The sequence below is a fragment of the Symphalangus syndactylus genome, chromosome 2 (assembly GCF_028878055.3).
Source record: "Symphalangus syndactylus isolate Jambi chromosome 2, NHGRI_mSymSyn1-v2.1_pri, whole genome shotgun sequence".
Lineage (NCBI taxonomy): Eukaryota > Metazoa > Chordata > Mammalia > Primates > Hylobatidae > Symphalangus > Symphalangus syndactylus.
Genome location: NC_072424.2, coordinates 111,866,076 through 111,884,885, shown reverse-complemented (window position 1 = coordinate 111,884,885; position 18,810 = coordinate 111,866,076).

Sequence of the window (18,810 nt, the reverse complement as noted above, 5' to 3'; positions counted from 1 at the left end):
GTGAGACTGGGCACAGTGTGGAAGAAGAAGGCCCAAGGAAATAAGGTCATTCCTGCCCGGTTTCTGTGCAGCCTGGAGGCCATGCTAAGGACTTTGGATGGAATCTGAAATATGAGATGGAGACATTGAGGAGTTAAAAGAGAGAAGGCTCATGATCTGGTTGACACTTATAAAAAATGAATTAGAAGACATTTCAGTTGTCCTGGGAAAGAAGATGGCAGCTTGCCTAGGCTGGTGGAGATGAAAAAGGTCAGACGAGGGCTATATTTTGAATGCAGAGCTATTGAGTTGTCTATGGACTGAATTTGAGACATGAGACAAAAAGAGAAGCTAAAGATGGCTTCAACCTGAGTAATGCGATGAAAGGCCATGTAGTTTGCTAAGGATCATCCTTAGTGGGATGAGAGCACTGAGGAGCAGGCTGGGAGGACTTGAGGGCGTGTGATCCTTGGATGTGTTGCAGGAGTTCTCTGTAATTAGTCTAAAAGCTCTTATGTAAGAAAAGTGACCATTCAGATTTAGCAAGATTGGGATTCAGAAAAGGAGACAATGATTAGAAAATTGGGTTCTAATAGAGTTAAGACAGAAACATCTGGTAACAGTTTCCCCACATCTCTGGCGTTGGGGAATAGGGGTTACTAATTGAATTGCACTGTGTGTTCATTGTGATTTGTGGCATATGTATGTGACTGAGACACAGACATTAATATGGAAGAATTTCCTCCTCCTCATGACCTTCTGAGGACTTCAAGGGGCCTGCTTTACTCTTGGGCCTTTCTGGTATTGATTAGGGTAATCGATGAAGAGAAGATTTGGCAGCAGCTGAGAAAAGATAGGCAAATTTACACCGGAAAGAGCATGATCCTACAGAAAAAAATTTTAAAGTGAAGAAAGGGGAACAAAAGGCTGACGGGAGACAAGAAACAGTGTGGGAAAGTCACAGTGAATTCTGGCTCCGGGACTATGTGATCCAGGAATGGCTTAGCCATTTGTCTTCTATAATAATATCCACATTCTAGAAGCTGTTATTAGTAATTATATGCTGCATTTTTAAAAGCATTATCTATTTTTTTATTTGCTTATAGACATATGTTTCAAATCTTGTCACCACAATTAATTGGATTTGTAGAAACATATGAACATTCAAGATAGAAATACTGCTTTAAAAAGGGTTATAACTTGAAATGACCCTCAAACATATTTTAAGACCTTAAATAATTTCAAGAAGTAAAAATTAAAAATTTAGTAAAATTTCAGACTTTCCATTATGTTTTGCTATTGTAATATTATGAAAACAAACCAATTAATATCTCAGAAATCAGAAGTATTCCAAAATAACCAAGAAGCTTTCTTTCATGTCTACCTTAGGAAGAAATATTAATAACAACTAATATTCACTGAGCACATATTGTGTGCCAAGCACTGTTCTGAGTATGTCTATTTTATGGATGAGAAAGCAAAGGTACAGAGAGCTTATCAAGGTCATACAGGTAGGAAACAGCACAGCCATGCATATCAGTGCTCTTAGTCTCTGCAGCAAATTGTGAAATTCTTTCAGGAAGCCAATTTGAATAAAATTCATAAGAATTTTAGTTCTTAAAGAATTTTAGTTTCTCTTTTGCTTTAGTTAAAATATCACTAGGTTAGTTAAATCCTGCTACTAAAATATTGTTACGTTCAATGAACTTTTTATGCAAGGTAGTCAAACTAAAGCAAAAGCTAAAAAACAAAGCCTCTGCTACCCATCCATCACTTCATTTTATAAGCTATTATAGCAACTTCACCAGTAGATGGCAATGTTGGCTTGGAAAAGTTTGGTGAGCCCACTGCAAATGATTCAAGTGCCAGAATTTTCTGGCACTGGAGAAAAAAGGAGTTGCTTAAGGCTTTTTGAAAGACGATTTTTGTTTTTGTTTATATAATGATATTGTTGCTTTATTATTTTGTGGCTTCTCTCTAACCTTCAAGCATTAGCGTTAGACTTGTAGCAAAGGAAAATTCTAGAAACCTTAAAATCACAAGATTTCTGAAACAACACTTTGGACTCATTTTATCAGAGACAAACAATGTCTGCATGACAACAGACATTAAGTATGCTTACTTGCCTTTCTTCCTTTTTTTTTTTTCTTTCTTTTTGAGACAGGATCTCGCTCTGATCCCCCCCAGGTGGAGTGCAGTGGTGCCATCTTGGCTTACTGCAACCTCCGCCTCCTGGGTTCAAGCAATTCTCCTGCCTCAACCTCTTGAGTAGCTGGGATTACAGGTGTGCACCACCACACCCAGCTAATTTTTTATATTTTTGGTAGAGACAGGGTTTTGCCATGTTGGCCAGCCTGGTCTCAAACTCCTGACCTCAAATGATCCGCCCGCCTCGGCCTCCCAAAGTGCTGGGATTACAGGTGTGAGCCACCGCACCTGCCCTCTTACTTGTTTTTCAAAAACGAAGACAACATTTTAAATTGTAGTTACTTAAAAAGAGAAGCAAAGCACGTTTTCCCCAGGACTGAAGTACTATAACATCATAAGATTTAAAAGCTAAAAGGTAATTATAATTTTAAGCTCATTAATTATATTGTAGTTTCACTGAAGTCATATAAACACCATAAAACAAGATAAATAAGACCATTTAATAGAAAAAAATCCCTTAAATCATTTGTCTTATGTAATGTAAATGTCGTTTGTAAATATTTACTTGCCTGATTTTCCCAAGGTACTTGATTTTCTCACTCACTCTATGTTTTTCATAGTAGTAGCTAAAATCACTTTTGTAATGAACAAATGTCAGCAATGCCATAAATGCTGAATATTTCAGGGAGTCATTATATTAAAATTAAAAGAAACTTCTCTAAGCAACTTTGTTGGGGCTCAAGTACTAATTTATATGGAATGACCTGCTATTAGTGCCTGTCATGATTTTTAAAATCATGAACAAGTTTAGACAGGGAATATCTCCTTCAACTTAATAATTTCTTATAAACTTATTATACTCATTTTGAGATTAATCATTCTGGGGTTTTCATTACCTGTGTTGGTGCCACAAAATGATAAACTTGTACTGAGACTTACTAGTTCCAAATACAAATAATAAGAACCAGTAGACAATTTTCCAAAGTGGATGGCAGAAAGTTTGGCTCTGTGTAACTTAATTTGTTCATTTACTCATTCATTCCTTAATTTATTTTTTTCAATAAATGCATACGAAGCACTAAGATACTACGGCTATAGGGTTGATGAAAACTGTTAAAGTCCTACCTTGAAGGAACTTACATTCTAAGAGGCTTATAATAAAAGCTCATGTTTATTAACTGTAAGACATACTTACTGTTATAGTGACATTATACTGACTACTGTAAGCAATACTCTTATTTAATCTTCATAATAAATGCATGACTTTGGGGCTGGGTGTGGTGGCTCATGCCTGTAATCCCAGCACTTTGGGAGGCTGAGGCCAGCAGATCACCTGAGGCCAGGAGTTAGAGACCAGCCTGGGCAACATGGCAAAACCCTGTCTCTACTAAAAAATACAAAAATTTTCTGGGCATGGTGGTATGTGCCTGTAGTCCCAGCTACTCAGGAGGCTGAGGCAGGAGAATTGCTTAAACCCGGGAGGCAGAGGTTGCAGTGAGCCGAGATTGTACCACTGCACTCCAGCCTGGGAGACAGAGCAAGACTCCATCTCAAAAAAAAAAAAAAAAAAAAAAAAAAAAAGAAAGAAAAGCATATGAGTTTGGTTCTAACTTACATCAAATGAATAAATATCAACTAACTTGATATCTTACAGCATGATAGTTTTACTTTGGAAATAGGTGTAAAATTTATTTTTTGGTTGCCAAAAAATGCCATTTGGATAATAAGGGATTGTCTATGGTTTAGATGAAACTGATTTGATCCACCAAAAAAATTTACTGAACAATTACTATTTGCCTAGTACTCTGCTATAAATTAGTTAAGAAATGGAAAATCATTCCCTTCCTATAAGCCACATATATTCTAGTTACATAGCTGTATTCATTTTTATTCCATTATTTAAGATGGCACCCTGTGAGGAGTCTCTGACCCATCCTCTTCCTACTTCTTATTAAAATTCTTGGGAAAAGAGTATCCAACAGAGCCAGTTACACAGGAGGTTGACAAGTGGCAGGCATGGGAGCAATGGTGCATGGACTCAGGGTTTCAATCTGAGACCTCCTATTGAAAAAAATAAATAAATAAAAAATAAAATTCTGAGGAAAAGAGAAATATATAAAAACTTGCAGCACTGAAAATCAAGACTGGTAATATTCTAGACCCTAAAAGAAATGTTTCTTAACTCTCAAGAATGGCCTGGGTTGAAATGCCCAGTCTGTGCTGTGACACAGGAAACTGAACAGCCTTAATACCTCCCGAACCATCTGCCCCTGTTCCAGAAATGCAAGGACTGGACTGGAAGGAAAAACGAAAACAAAAAAACTCAGGCATCTCTTCCTCCCTGCTGTGACTGCACCTCCCAGAAGACAACTGAACTAGTACAGAATGCATTGAATCTTGGGCTATGTAATCTCCTAAGTAAAGTACTCTAAGCAGAAAGTGCCAGCTCTGGAAGGAATCGCTTTTCATATTCTCTTTGTGTTCAGTGTCAGAGAAATAGTAGAAGAGGTAAAATACAATCCCATTGGTTCCACAGAACAAAGCTAGATGTAAGCAATTGGTTAGCTGCTAGAATTTGGGCTAGGAGCTGAGTACACTAACCTATTAAACAGTTATAGATCTAAAGAGAACATTTAACCCGCATCCAACTATCAGACAGTAAAACCAAAAACATCATCCACTGTCTGGCAAATTCCAGGTCTGTTAGGTAACCCCTCATGGGACTATGAATAGGCAAACAAATAAGAAAACATAGTGTATCCATTAGCAACCAATGCATAGCAAGGCATAGGTTTTTCCCCAAGGCCTATCTCATGATCTTAGGGACATACAACAATAAATATTTATTCTTATAAAATATTATAATTGGTTGATCTAGGCTGGCTCAGTTGAGTATATTTCTCCATAGAGGTAAATACTTTCTAACAGTAATCTGTGATACTACACATAAACAAAAAGCATGGGAGATTTTGAAAATGTATTACCGAACCAAAGAAGAGATTCCAGATATTGGAACCCTCCCACCCCCACCAAAAGCAAGTAAACAAACAAAACCCTCTAAAAAATATATAAAAATGATTATAGAATCCAGAAGAAAAATTGAGAGGTTAAAAAATGCTTTGAAATTTTCAAGAGGATTCAAAATGATATTCCTATGTAAAATAAGACCAGCAAGTTACAAGACAAAAGACTGAACAGATTTCAAAAGTGCACTGAGACAATGAAAGTAGAAAGATTATGAAATATTTTAAATGAATTTCAAAATGCAGAAATCAAATTAAAAATCCACATTTGAAGCAGTAAAGAGCAGACTTGAAATTGGATAAAAATCAGTTATGATGTATAAAAGCCTTTTCATAATGGAGAGAAGATATTAGAGAATAGACATCTATGATATGAAGTTGAGAATTCCCCAAGAAAAACTCAAGCAGTTGAAACAAGCAAAAACTATACACATTATTGAGGAAAAAAGTTACCTGAGTTGTGTCAATGCCCTCTAGCCAAAGGCTACTGGGAGCACACTGGTAACTAAACAAGGGTGGTTTTATTGACTTTTCATAGCAAAGGAGAAGTGAAATACCATATCATGCTGTGTGTGGGGAACTGTGGGGCATGTCAGTAGAGGGTGTGAGAGGACTTAGTGATTTTGGCTTGTGTTAGGTGATTTTGGGGAGAGTTCAAATAAGTAAGATTTTTCCCCAAGGCTTGTCTCATGATTGGGTATGTATTAGTTTCTCAGGGCTGCTGTAACAAAGTACTACAAACTGAGTGGCTTCAACAACAGAGATTTATTCTCTTAGAGTTCTGGAGGCTGGAAGCCCAAGATCAAGGTGTGGGCAGGGCCATGCCTCTGAAAGTGGTAGGAGAATATCCATCCGAAGCCTCTCTCTCAGCTTCTGGTAGTTCCTTGGTTTGTGTGGCATAACTCTAGCCTTCACATGGTGTTCTTTCTGTGCATATGTGTCTGTGTCCAAATTTACCCTCCCTATAAGGACACCAGCCATACCGATTTAGGGACCCATCCTATAGCACGAACCCATCTCAACTTAACTATTTCTGGTGCAATGACCCTATTTTGAAACAAGCTCACATTCTGCATTCCTGAGGGTTAGGACTTCAACATATAAACTTGAGGATGAGGGGCAGGGACAGAATTCAGTGTATGACAGGTATCCTAGTGACCTTATCAAGAAAGAGAGAATAGAATGATGTCAAAGCTGTAATTGGTAAAGAAGTCGTCATTTAGGTTAGGGAGATATTCTTTCACTTTCAGGTTAGGGAGAGATTTGGTCATTTTTGTGGTTTGGAGAACATTTCTGGTTTTGTCTGTGTTCAGGCATGATTACAGTGGAGTGGCCTTGTTTTTGTCCTGATCCATCTTGGTCACAGAATGATGTCTGTGTCTAGTGTCAATGTTCTGTGAAATTGTTTTTGTTCAACAGAAAAGGACAAAACTTAGCCATCAGTACCATCCGTGAGTGCTCGCAAAGCCAAGACCTAATTGATGGGACAGGGCCAACTCCCTGCTCTCAAGGTTGCTTTTTACATTCTCAGTCACCTACTTTGATCCAGGGCAGATGAAGCCCAAATCACAGGACATGAATATATGGTTTCCAGGCTGAAATTTTGCTGATTAGGAGGCTTTCTAGAGAACATAGTCTCTATTTCTGTATTTGAACTCTTTAAGACTCAAAATTTCACCCTTTTAGAACACTCTTTTTTGTTTCCTGTAATCTCAGTAATTGAAAAAAATAAAAATAAAATATAATTCTCCTTTGAGCAGCGTGAAGTTCTTCTTCGTTTCTCCAAAACAAATACCAACTGTACCCTGGTTTCAGAATCACCAATAGAAAGATAAACTAGAAAATGTACTTTCAAAATATATGAGGTGGTCAATCCCTATGTTTCACAGAGAGAGAAAGCCTGATTCCTTTCTATGGAGAGTCAAGGGCAGGGAGCTGCCCTTAGCCGTGCTTAGATGGATATATGGAGCTGTGGAAAGCTGGTTTCATTAAAGAAGTTCTGAATTACAGTGACAGCAAGGACTGTTTCTTGCTAGTATTTCAGCAAGGGGGAAGGGATAGATTCTGAGTTTGGTCATTGCTGAGAAACTTTTAAATCAAATCTGTGCAAAGCTCCAGATTTATCAATGGCCAAAGGACATATAAATCTATTCTAAATCAGGGTTTGGGGAATGAATTTTATTTTATGACTAGGTGCTGAATCAGCTGCCTTATCACATTTCCGCTATAGATTGGATAGAAATATTTCTGAAAAAGTCATCTAGTTTGATCAAGAGATTTAAAAACATGGAACATATTATGGACAATCGCGATGTTTAGGATTAAAGGAAACATTGTTTCTAGAGTAAATTTTATTGCTTTGTAGATGTATACCTTGTGTCCTCTTAAAATATGTAACTAGTGTGGACTTTACTAAGCTTTAAAATTCAGTTCCCAGGCCTCTTCACTTATGTTGTAGTCCTTTTACATTACTGCTAAGAACCTGGCACCACTTCAGTAAAATGTAAAATGATGGCTTGTCTATCTGTTTAATCCCACCCCTCCTCCACTCCCTCTTCCCCAGGCCTCTAAGGAAGTTCTGTAAAAGGGCTTAGAGAAACCAAACTGCTTCTTAATCCTCTAATTTGTATTAAAACACTTCTGTGCTTAATGAGTTTAAATTCCAAAAAACAAAATAAGGTTCTACAAGTCTTAACTTTAGGCACCTCATTCTCTTCTGAGCAAACTTTTAACTTCTTTTTTTTTTTTTTTTTTTTTGAGATGGGGTCTCACTCTGTCACCCAGGCTGGAGTGAAGTGGCACAATCATGGCTCACTGCAACCTCTGCCTCACAGGCTCCAGCAGTCCTCCCACCTCAGCCTCCCAAGTAGCTGAGACTACAGGCACCCACCACCACACCCAGCTAAAGCTTCTTATCAGTAATTGATACATGGTCAATTCTGATTGTGGGACCAGGATGCACATGCATTTTACCATTGGCCTGAGTCAAATACAATTGGGATAGTTAATATACTGTAGTAAATTTTTAAAATCATAAGCTATTAATAGCCTAAACCTACACATCAGCAATTTTGTACTGTGCTATGTTTTGGACAGCCTCAGCACTGAAGTAGTGTGGTGCAGCTGAAAGAATATGTCTTTGGTTTCAGTAGGCTTTCCTCCTTCACAAACTCTGTGGCCTTAAATAGCTTTTTACATACTCAGTTTTCTCTCCTTTAAAGTGAGGGTGAAAAGGTAGTTTGTTAGAAGCCAATGAGATAATGGATGCCAGACATCAAATATTAGTGTTCTTCTTTTCATTTTCTTCCATTATATAATTATGAGTTAGGTATATTAGTTTATCACAGAAAACACATATAATGCTCATTGCACTAAGCATTGTGATACACACACACACACACACATACATACATGTATATAAAATTCATTTAAGTAGTCAGAGGTCATACAAAGGAAGAGGATTGAAGAACTCTTTAATTCTCCCTTTCACCAGTCCTCTTCTCCTCTTTCCATCTGCTTCTCTGATATGGTTTGGCTGTGTCCCCACCAAAATCTCATCTTAAATTCCCACATGTTGTGGGAGGAACTCAGTGGGAAGTGATTCAGTCATGGGGGCGGGTCTTTCCTGTGCTGTTCTCGTGATAGTGAGTAAGTCTCACGAGATCTGATGGTTTTAAAAAGGGGAGTTTCCCTGCACAAGCCCTCTCTCGTCTGCCACTGTGTGAGACATGTCTTTCACCTTCCACCGTAATTGTGAGGCCTCTCCAGCCAAGTGGAACTGTAAGTTCAATAAACCTTTTTCTTTTGTAAGTTGCCCAGTCTCAGGTATGTCTTTATCAGCAGCATGAAAATGGACTAACATACTCTCCATCTTTCTGCCTTAGCTTTTCTCTGTTTTCATGCCTTCCCCTTTCTGCTGGAGCTTCCCAACCCTTAGTCTCAACGTGGGTCCTCCTGGGCCTGTGCATTCTAGGCCCTTGACTCATTCTACTATGAAGTGGTTCTTAAATCTTGGGCCTCATTGACTATACATCTTTTTTTTTTTAATAGAGTGGACCATAATAAGTTGTCTAGTTTCTTTTGAAAAATTTCAAATAGAGAAATTACAAAAAACAAAAAACTAAGCAACTACTCTCTATCACCACTTTCATGTTTTCTGTTTGTTTGTTTGTTTCTTTGTTTTTGTTTTGTTTTGAGACAGAGTCTCACTCTGTTGCCCAGGCTGGAGTGCAATGGCACAATCTCAGCTCACTGCAACCTCCAACTCCCAGGTTCAAGCGATTCTCATGTCTCAGCCTCCCAAGTAGCTGGGACTACAGGCGACTGCCACCATGCCCAGCTATTGTTTGTATTTTTAGTAGAGATGGGGTTTCACCATATTGGTCAAGCTGGCCTCGAACTCCTGACCTCAAGTGATCAGCCTGTCTTGGCCTCCCAAAATGCTGGGATTACAGACATGAGCCACTGTGCCTGGCCCCAATTCATGTTTTTAAAAAAGAATTTATATTTTAATATCAAAAAATAGTTGGAAGAACCTAATCTCAAAATAAAAGGAAGTCCTTTACATTGAATGATTTGCCATTATAAAAAATTCTCTGGATAGCTTTTCTTTTTCTCAGTCTCTTTTAATCTGATAAAAATTTGAACCAGAGGCTGGCTTTAAAAATTACTTTCTGTTTTTCTTTCTCTTTCTTCTCTTCTTCCTTTTTGTCTTTTTCCTTCTTTTTCCCTCACCCCTCTTATCAAAATGTATTTTCCTTGTGCTCTATTTCTTGAAAGCCTGCCTAGTGACAAGAATTAATTTAAAAAGCCAAATTTATGGTGAAAAATAGCTCAAGATGTTACAGTTCCTTTCGAAGTGTTTCTATCTGTTGACTTTTCAGCTCAAATAATAAAGATATTTTGTAAGCTCATGTAACTCAAAATTTCAGAGGTCAGATAGGATTGGTTTGATTTGTAAGTTTTTAAAGATATTATTAAAGACCCAGCATATCTGCCTCCTCTCATTGTTCTAATCACATAAATCTGGCTCTCCCTCATGCTCATAAGATTGTGGCAAACAGTATCTGAGGGATGTTTCCTCAACCACATCCAGAGAGAAAGCCTGTCCATGGTTATATTTATCGTTATATTTTGATGCTGGCCTTTCTGGTAGCAGAACTGTTTTGAAAGTCATAGTGAGCCAAACAGATCTTTCAGCAGGCAGCTGCCTGTACCACCAGAAGTCCCACTTGCAGGGGGAACATTAAGAATTGACTGTTTTGTAATTGGCCAGAGTCCCATCTTCCAAGACTTCTTTCTGTCAACATATAATTATTGAGTTCCTGCACTAAGTCTTCAATGAAGCATGAGGGGAAGGACGAGTTAAACTGTATGCTATATTTCCTCTCCATTATCAATGCTGGATTTTAAACCAAACCACCAAAATGCCTATTATTTAAATTACAAATGCTATTTTATCCTGGGGAACAGAATAAATTATTGGAATATTTATTTGCATTTTTAAAAAATTTTGTAGGGAATCTCAAGGATGGGATTGTTTTTTCATCCTTTCACACCCTAAGAAATTAGATTCTGACCCTGTGCTCCCTGACATCAGGATATTTTTATGGTAGAACTAAAAACAGAAGGTGGAAGGTGCTCAGAGTAAGCCCTTCCCTGCCTCATCAATCCTCCAGCTTGGCTTTTGTTCCAGGAATAGAGGACCATCAAGGGAGGCCTGTACTGTGGGTGGAGGAGCCAGAACTGATCAGACAAGGGTGCAGGAGTATTGGTTCCAGAACCTGAGGAGAAACTGGCATTTAGGGGATTCATGCTGAGTGGGTCCTTGTGCCCCCAGAGGACCTAAGACCTTCCTTATGAGGTGGCTCGTAACTGATAAAGGAACTGAATACTAATAATGAATATTAATACTAATGTCAAGGGGAGTGTACTTATGTCAAGGGGAGTGTTTCCTGATGTTTCCTCCCACATGGAGGGATCTCCATATGAGTCAAACACCTAATCTCTCTCCACCCATAACTGTTGGTCCTCCCAGGCAAGGAGAAGCCACTGCTCTGATGAATAGGTTGGGGGAAGGAACCAGGTCTGCACATCCCAGGTCTATTCCATTCTTCCCTGATCTCTTCTGCTGTCAATTCTCCAGGCTCTGCCCTAAGGAGTAAGGACTGCAGTTGCAGCCTTGGCTGGGCAGGTGAACCAGTCTATCTCTGGGGTTTGGTATTAGCAAACCATTCAGTCATCCTCCCCAGCCTAATTTTCTCAGTATCTAAAGTGATATTTTGATCTCCACCTGCACTGTTCCCGCACCTGTCTCTCAATGGGTCCTTAACTCAAGTAGCAGAGAAAAGGAAGTGTCATGTATTGACCCCTTCAGACACCAACAACTAAGGATCATGGCCTTGGACACTGAGGTAACAATTCTTCCTGCCCACTTTGAATAAACCATTCAAGCATTCATTTATTTATTCAACAAATATGAATTGACTGCCCAAGATGTGCTAGGCACAGTTCTCAGCAGTGGAAATATGCCAGATGGGTGTCTCAACCACAGCAATGATATGGTGAAGACAAGATGCATTTTATGTGTTTGGGGGGCATCATGTAAGTCCTCAGATCCCTAATGACACTCCCAAAACATGACTGATGTATGTAATTTAGAACAAATAATACAATCTTTTGCACATATAAGTACTGTAGATCAAATTAATAATCACTACTAATAATTTAAATTTATTTAGAAAGGGTAGCTATTAATTGAGGGAGCCAGAGGGCAGGATAGGAAGGGAAAAGATAGGACCTTTCCATGAACTATATAGCAGTTATACGAACAATGTAAAAATTGATAATCTTTTCACCCACATCTATTCTATAACACAGAGAAAAAAATTCTAACCTCAAGTAAATTGGGTTCAAAATGAGAAAAGTAAAATGTTAAAAACAAAAAAGGCTAAGATATATCACTCTTTTCTCTTCATACAAAAATGTTTAAAGTTATTGCACAGAGAAATAAATTCATATATGTTGATTCAACACTTGTCAGATTTAAAGTAGTCTCTAAATATCTGGATGGCCAAAATACCATATTTCTAAGAAGGGTGTGTATTAGTGTGTTCTCACACTGCTAATAAAGACATACCCAAGACTGGGTAATTTATAAAGGAAAGAGGTTTAATGGACTCACAGTTCCACATGGCTGGGGAGTCCTCACAATCATGGCAGAAGGCGAATGAGGAGCAAAGTCATGTCTTACATGGTGGCAGGCAAGAGGGCATGTGCCGGGGACCTCCTCTTTATAAAACCATCTGCTGTCTTGAGACTTATTCACTATCATGAGAAAAGTACGGGAAATACCTGCTCCCATGATACAATTACCTCCTACCACATCCCTCCCACAACATGTGGGAATTACGGGAGCTACAATTCAAGATGAGATTTGGGCAGGGACACAGCCAAACCATATCAGGAATATTAATCTGACAGAATAACAAAAACCCCATAATCTCCTTCAAGATCTTTAAATGATCCATTGCAGTCCCTATACCTTATTTCGAAAACTCCAAAGGAAAAAGATTTTGAAACCACAAAATAATAAAGATTATTATTATTCTCATTTAAATTCCTTTTTTTAGAAACAGGGTCTTACTCTGTTGCCCAGGCTGGAGTGCAGTGGGACAATCATAGTTCACTGTAAACCTTGAACTTCTGGGCTCAAGTGATCCTCCCACCTCAGCCTCCAGAGTAGCTAGGACTACAGGCATGCACCACCATGCCCTGATAGTTTTTTTAATTTTTTGTAGAAATGGGGTCTCAGCCTGTATTAGTCAGGATTCTCTAGAGGGACAGAACTGATAGGATAGATGTATATATGGAAGAGAGTTTATTAAGGAGTATTGACTCACACAGTCACGAGGTGAAGTCCCACAATAGGCCGTCTGCAAGCTGAGGAGCAGAGAAGCCAGTCCGAGTCCCCAAACCTCAAAAGCAGGGAAGCTAACAGTGCAGCCTTCAGTCTGTGGCGAAGGCCTGAGAGCCCCTGGCAAACTGCTGGTGTAGGTCCAAGAGTCCAAAAGCTGAAGAACCTGGAGTCCAGTGATCGAGGGTATGAAGCATCCAGCACTGGAGAAAAATGGAGGCCAGAAGATTTAGCCAGTCTAGCCTTTCCATGTTCTTCTGTCTGCTTTTATTCTAGCTGCACTGGCAGCTGATTGGATTGTGCCCACCCAGATTGAGGGTGGGTCTGCCTCTCCCAGTCCACTGACTCAAATGTTAATCTCCTTTGGCAACACCCTCACAGACACACCCAGTAACAATACTTTGCATCATTCAATCCAATCAAGTTGACACTTAATATTAACCATCACATGGCCTCAAGTAATTCTCCTGCCTCTGCCTCCCCAGGTGCTGAGATTACAGGTGTGAGCCACCACGCCTAGCTCATTTTTAATTTTTGTCTGTGACTAAAGCCATGTACCAGAAGCATTTAAAAATTGTTCATTTTCTTCTCATTTACCTTGTTTGCCAAATCCAAATGTGAAGTGCAAGAAATAGCTTTAGTTTAGTTAAGATTTTTAAAATATGTGTAAGAAAAAAGACATGTTACCATGCCAATTTCTACCATGCTCTAATCACAGAAAGTTGAATTTAATTTACATAATAGCTATTGCAAAACTTGTTCCTTGGCAAGTAGCTCTGGCTCTCAGCAAAGTCATGAAGTGGGTAAATTCTCTTTTGGTCCACCTAATTCAAACTTCTTTTTTTTGGGGGGTGGGGAACAGAGTTTTGCTCTTGCTGCACAAGCTGGAGTGCAATGGCGCAATCTCGGCTCACTGCAACCTCAGCCTCCCAGGTTCAAGCGATTCTCCTGCCTCAGCCGCCTAAGTAGCTGGGATTACAGGCACCCGCCACTACACCTGGCTAATTTTTGTATTTTTAGTAGAGACAGGGTTTCACCATGTTGGCCATGATTGTCTCAAATTCCTGACCTCAAGTGATCTGCCCGCCTTGGCCTCCCAAAGTGCTAGGATTACAGGCGTGAGCCACCGTGTCCAGCCTCCAATTCACACTTGTTAATGCCCAGGCCTCTTTCCACCCACTATTCCACTGTGGTCTTCCAATTTCCCTACTAGAAAATTTCAAATTTCGGTAGATAGCTCTCTTCAAAAAAATTAATTTTAAGAATATGCAGATAAGAAATACAAGTGAGCAAAATGAGATATGAGAAGACTTCAATATAATTCTGCATATACATCTGAATTATGATGTCACATTGGGCTATACTTTATTTGTTTACATGTCTGACTCTCACACCGGATTAATAATTCTGTAGCATAGGCTCACTCTTGTTCACATTTGAATCTCCCCTCCCTAGCTCAGGCCATGACACACAATAGGTGATCAATTTATTTTTGTTAATAATGAATGAAGGTTTATCACATTTGGCAACATATTTGTTGTCTCTATTCATCTAAATTGCTACCTCTAATTCCCATTTCATCTTTTCTCAAAAGGCATTTTGAAATTGGATGAGTGAGCAGAATAGAAATGTGACTTCCATGGAGGGCAAGCAGAAAATAACTTTATTATTTCTCTTCATTGCCCTTTCAAACCTGTTCTACAAAGGTATTTTTTTCTCTGCTTGTTGGATAAAATCCAAAACAGGCCTCAAGAATCTTATAATAACTCTCAGAAGATAAAAAAGACCTCCAGTTACGTCTAGTCATATCAGCTTTATTTTGATAATCGATATATCTAGTTCCATGTAGAGCAATAAATCCAAACTTAAGTTAAGCCTTCTTCCTTACCCAGTTCAGGCCTCCTCTGGGCTGGAAACTTGCAGTGGGAAAGAGGAATGTGGTAGTTTCCTTTCGATTTCCTTGATTTTCTCCTCTTTCCCAGCTGATCTGAGGCCCTAATTGAGGATGGGGTATGGAGGCTCCAAGCTGACAATTTTCCTTTGAGCGCACTTGTGGGTTCTTCAGAGCTCTCCGTGAGACTTCACATTGCCCAGTTTTCTCATGAGGGACTCATTCTCTAGCTGAACTGTTGTAACAACCTTCACCTTCAGCACCTGACCCTTGTTTCCTTGCCCTGGTACTGATGGGATCCCCTCACTCAGCTGCTCTCCTATGTAGGATTCCTTCCAGATGGATCTAGTTACAATCTTCATTGCCCATGTGGTTCATGGCAATTTCGAGCTTTTCTGCCCTCATACATGGCATCAGCTTAGCCTTTTAGCTTTGGATCCATGCGTAAGAGCCAAACACATTACCGACTCTAAGCCACACTCATCAACCTTTCCAAGTGTGTCTCTGAAGCTCTTCTCACTACATTTGGGGTAAAGGCCCCCAAGTCTCTCCCCTCTGCAATGTCTGGGGTTAGGGGGAGAAAAAGACTTCAGCTTGCCAATAATTTTTTTCAACATGAACTCTTACTCAACCTCAACCTCTTAACCATTTGTTGGATGTTAAGATGGCAGGGGTTTTTGATCGCCTTCTTTGCTAGCTCCGTATAGGAGGCTAAACACTTCACTTGGGAATATGGGAACGTTTGCCATCTATTATTTTTGACTCAACCTTTGCAGACAGCAGTCAACATCAAGAGCAAAGGTGTCCAATATTAATATCCTATGCAAACACAAAAGGTAAGGTTCATAGTAGCCTATTGTTTCGAACCCAGACTCTTTTAAAAATATAGTGGTTAGGTTTTAGTGCAAAATGCTGAATGAGTATATGTTACAAATAAAGCAATATAGGGTGAAAACAACCACAACAGGCAATGAGTGGACTGGAGATTTTGACTGGTTTCTAGAATATGGAAAGAAGATCGGGTAGTATTGAATAAGAAGACAAGCAACCTGAATGCCTTCAAGAGAAGGCTACAGTGGATGTGGCAGCTGTTCTCCTGTGCAAGCTCCAGGGAGCCCTAAGCTCAGGATTGGCCAGAACAAAAGCAAGAGTGGGCAGCAGGCATTTAAGGCATTAAATGCTAGTGGCTACCTTCACATCTATCTTTTCTAACCCTACATTTATCAAGGAACCAGTTCTACCATGCTTAGTCCCAGGTGTGGGGATAAAAATGACTCCATTTTGGGTGCTAATCCACCGTGTTGACTTCTGACAAGCCCTAGTCCCATAAATGCCTCCTGCTTCGTACTTTATTTACTGCCCTTAGTGTAAGAAGAGGTCAACAATGATGCTGTCACACAAGTTATGAGCTATGATGCACATGGCATTCCTGCCTGTTCTGGAAGGTTGTCTTTAATTGTCTTGCTGCAACATGTCCACTCTTTCCCTATTGTATATGAGCTTTGGGTCTGGGAGGCAACCGTGTGGAAATCTATGTGTCTTGTGACCACCCAAGATCACACTTATATCTGTAAGTTTCTGCAATAAACCACCCTTTACCGACAAACTGAATTTGTCTAGTTTTGTTCTTTGATGTATTGACTCCTTTGGCATCTGGGGACCACTTTGCATACCTTTTACAAACATCAGGGAAAAACCCCACAGAGATGTGGTTTCTAAAGAAAGTCAATGACCTATCACTCTTGGGCTTAGGGCCGCAGGGATGGTAGTTGGCACACTAGAGTAAAGCTCTAGCCTTTTTGACAACAAAATTTGTCTACATGTTCCCTACAGGGCTTCCACTCCAAAGTAGACCCTGTAATTCAGTGCATATGCATGCATGCACAAACACACACACACACACACACACACACACACACACCCCACCTCCATGACAACTTGCCTGTTTCAGGAAAAGCTGTGTTGAGAGAACAGACCTATGCAGTTGCTTTGGGAAGCATACCAACCACATGCATTAGTCAGTCTAGCCCTTCATGTAGATGTGAGACCATCAAGGATCATCAGACCATTGCCAAAGGGGTCAGGGTAAACACCAGAGGCTACAAATTGTGGAGGTTGGGAGCAAAAAGTACTTGGGACCCATGTCGACCACATCCTGTAGAGAGAGGCATGCTTGATCCGGGGAGCTGCTGAAAACAAGAGTGTCCTGCTGGAGACCCTGAATTCCTGTTGCACTCCCTGTGTGTAAAGTGAGCCCAACAATGGCCTTGAATGTGAGAAATAAACATTTTGACCTCAAATACTAAGAAGTCTGAGCTTAGGCACCAATTACTCCTGGAAAATACCAGCTGTCAGCATCTGGAGAATTTGACAGTGCCTGCTACTGTGAGAAGCTGAATTCCAGTAGAAGCCATCCCAGTGGATGCAGGGGAGCACTTGAGCACATGGGAAAACTCAGGCTCTTTCTCTGGGAAACATGAGCCATCAGTCTCAACAAGCTTGTTGCCAGGTAACCAAGAGCAATTTCCCAAAATTAGTGATTGAAAGAGAAGGACCAATAGGAATAAACAAGATGACTAAATCTAGAGAAATCAAAGTTTATCCAGGGAGCCAAAGAGAATTTTTTTTTTTTAAGTCTAGAGAAGATATTGTGTATACCACACTCCCACAATGACATCTGCCCACCTACCTGCCTTAAGAGTAGAAGGGCAGGCCAGGCGCGGTGGCTCATGCCTGTAGTCCCAGGACTTTGGGAGGCCGAGGAGGGTGGATCACCTGAGGTTAGGAATTCAAGACCAGCCTGATCAACATGGTGAAACTCTGTCTCTACTAAACATGCAAAATTAGCCAGGTATGGTGGTGCATGCCTGTAGTCCCAGCTACTTGGAAGGCTGGGGCAGAAGAATCGCTTGAACCCGGGAGGCAGAGGTGGCAGTGAGCCGAGATCACGCCACTGTACTCCAGCCTGGGTGACGGAGTGAGACGCTGTCTAAAAAAAAAAAAAAAAAAAAAGTAGAAGGGCAGAATTGTCAAAGCAGCCACACTTGAATGGTAGATCTTACCCAGCACCAAACTTCACCAATAATTGAAAGACTACAGGCAAGAACCAGACCAGGGACAGATGTGGCATTTCCTTTGATAGGAGCAGGAATCTGTCAGACTCCAGTTTAAAAAACAATATCTCTGTCTCCCTTATGAGTATACATTTTGTTTTCAGATTAACAATTGTCTTCTGAACAATGTATGTGAAATCATTGTTTTCAAAGTGTCAGCTGAAGAATCATGAGTGCGGTTCATAAATTTGGAAAGAAGAGCCGTATTTCTCATAAAGGGTTGCAGCCTGCAGGTAGCCATTCTGACAGGCTGGGAAGGAAACACACTTCAAGAGAGGGGTGAAGGGTACAGGAATTTATGCTGAGTCAGTTGGCTAAGTATACATATTCAACAGGTTAAAGGAGGAGCTATGGATATTCAAGAAGAGAAGGCACAGGAGTGTGTAGTGGGAAGGCTGACACGCATGCAGCATGCATCCCATGTTCACTTTGGGGTGGACACTTAACATTTAAATGTATTACAATTGGACCCTATCCATCAAAAGGTGAAGCAGAGGACAGGAAGGCCCTCTGTGTGCAGCCTCTGTTGTCCACTCCATGGCCAGTGGTCTCTTATCAGGAAGGAATGTTGATCAGTTGTTCTGTCAAAAACACAACAGGGAGGGGTGGCATCAGGTGGTTGGTTTCAAAAGGACTGGTTTCTGTTTATCCCTTAGGGAAGAAAGCCTAATGGTAGTCAGTGGGGGAGGAGCTCTAATGAGGCGTGTCCAGCATCACATTCTGTCATGACCGAGGAGTTGG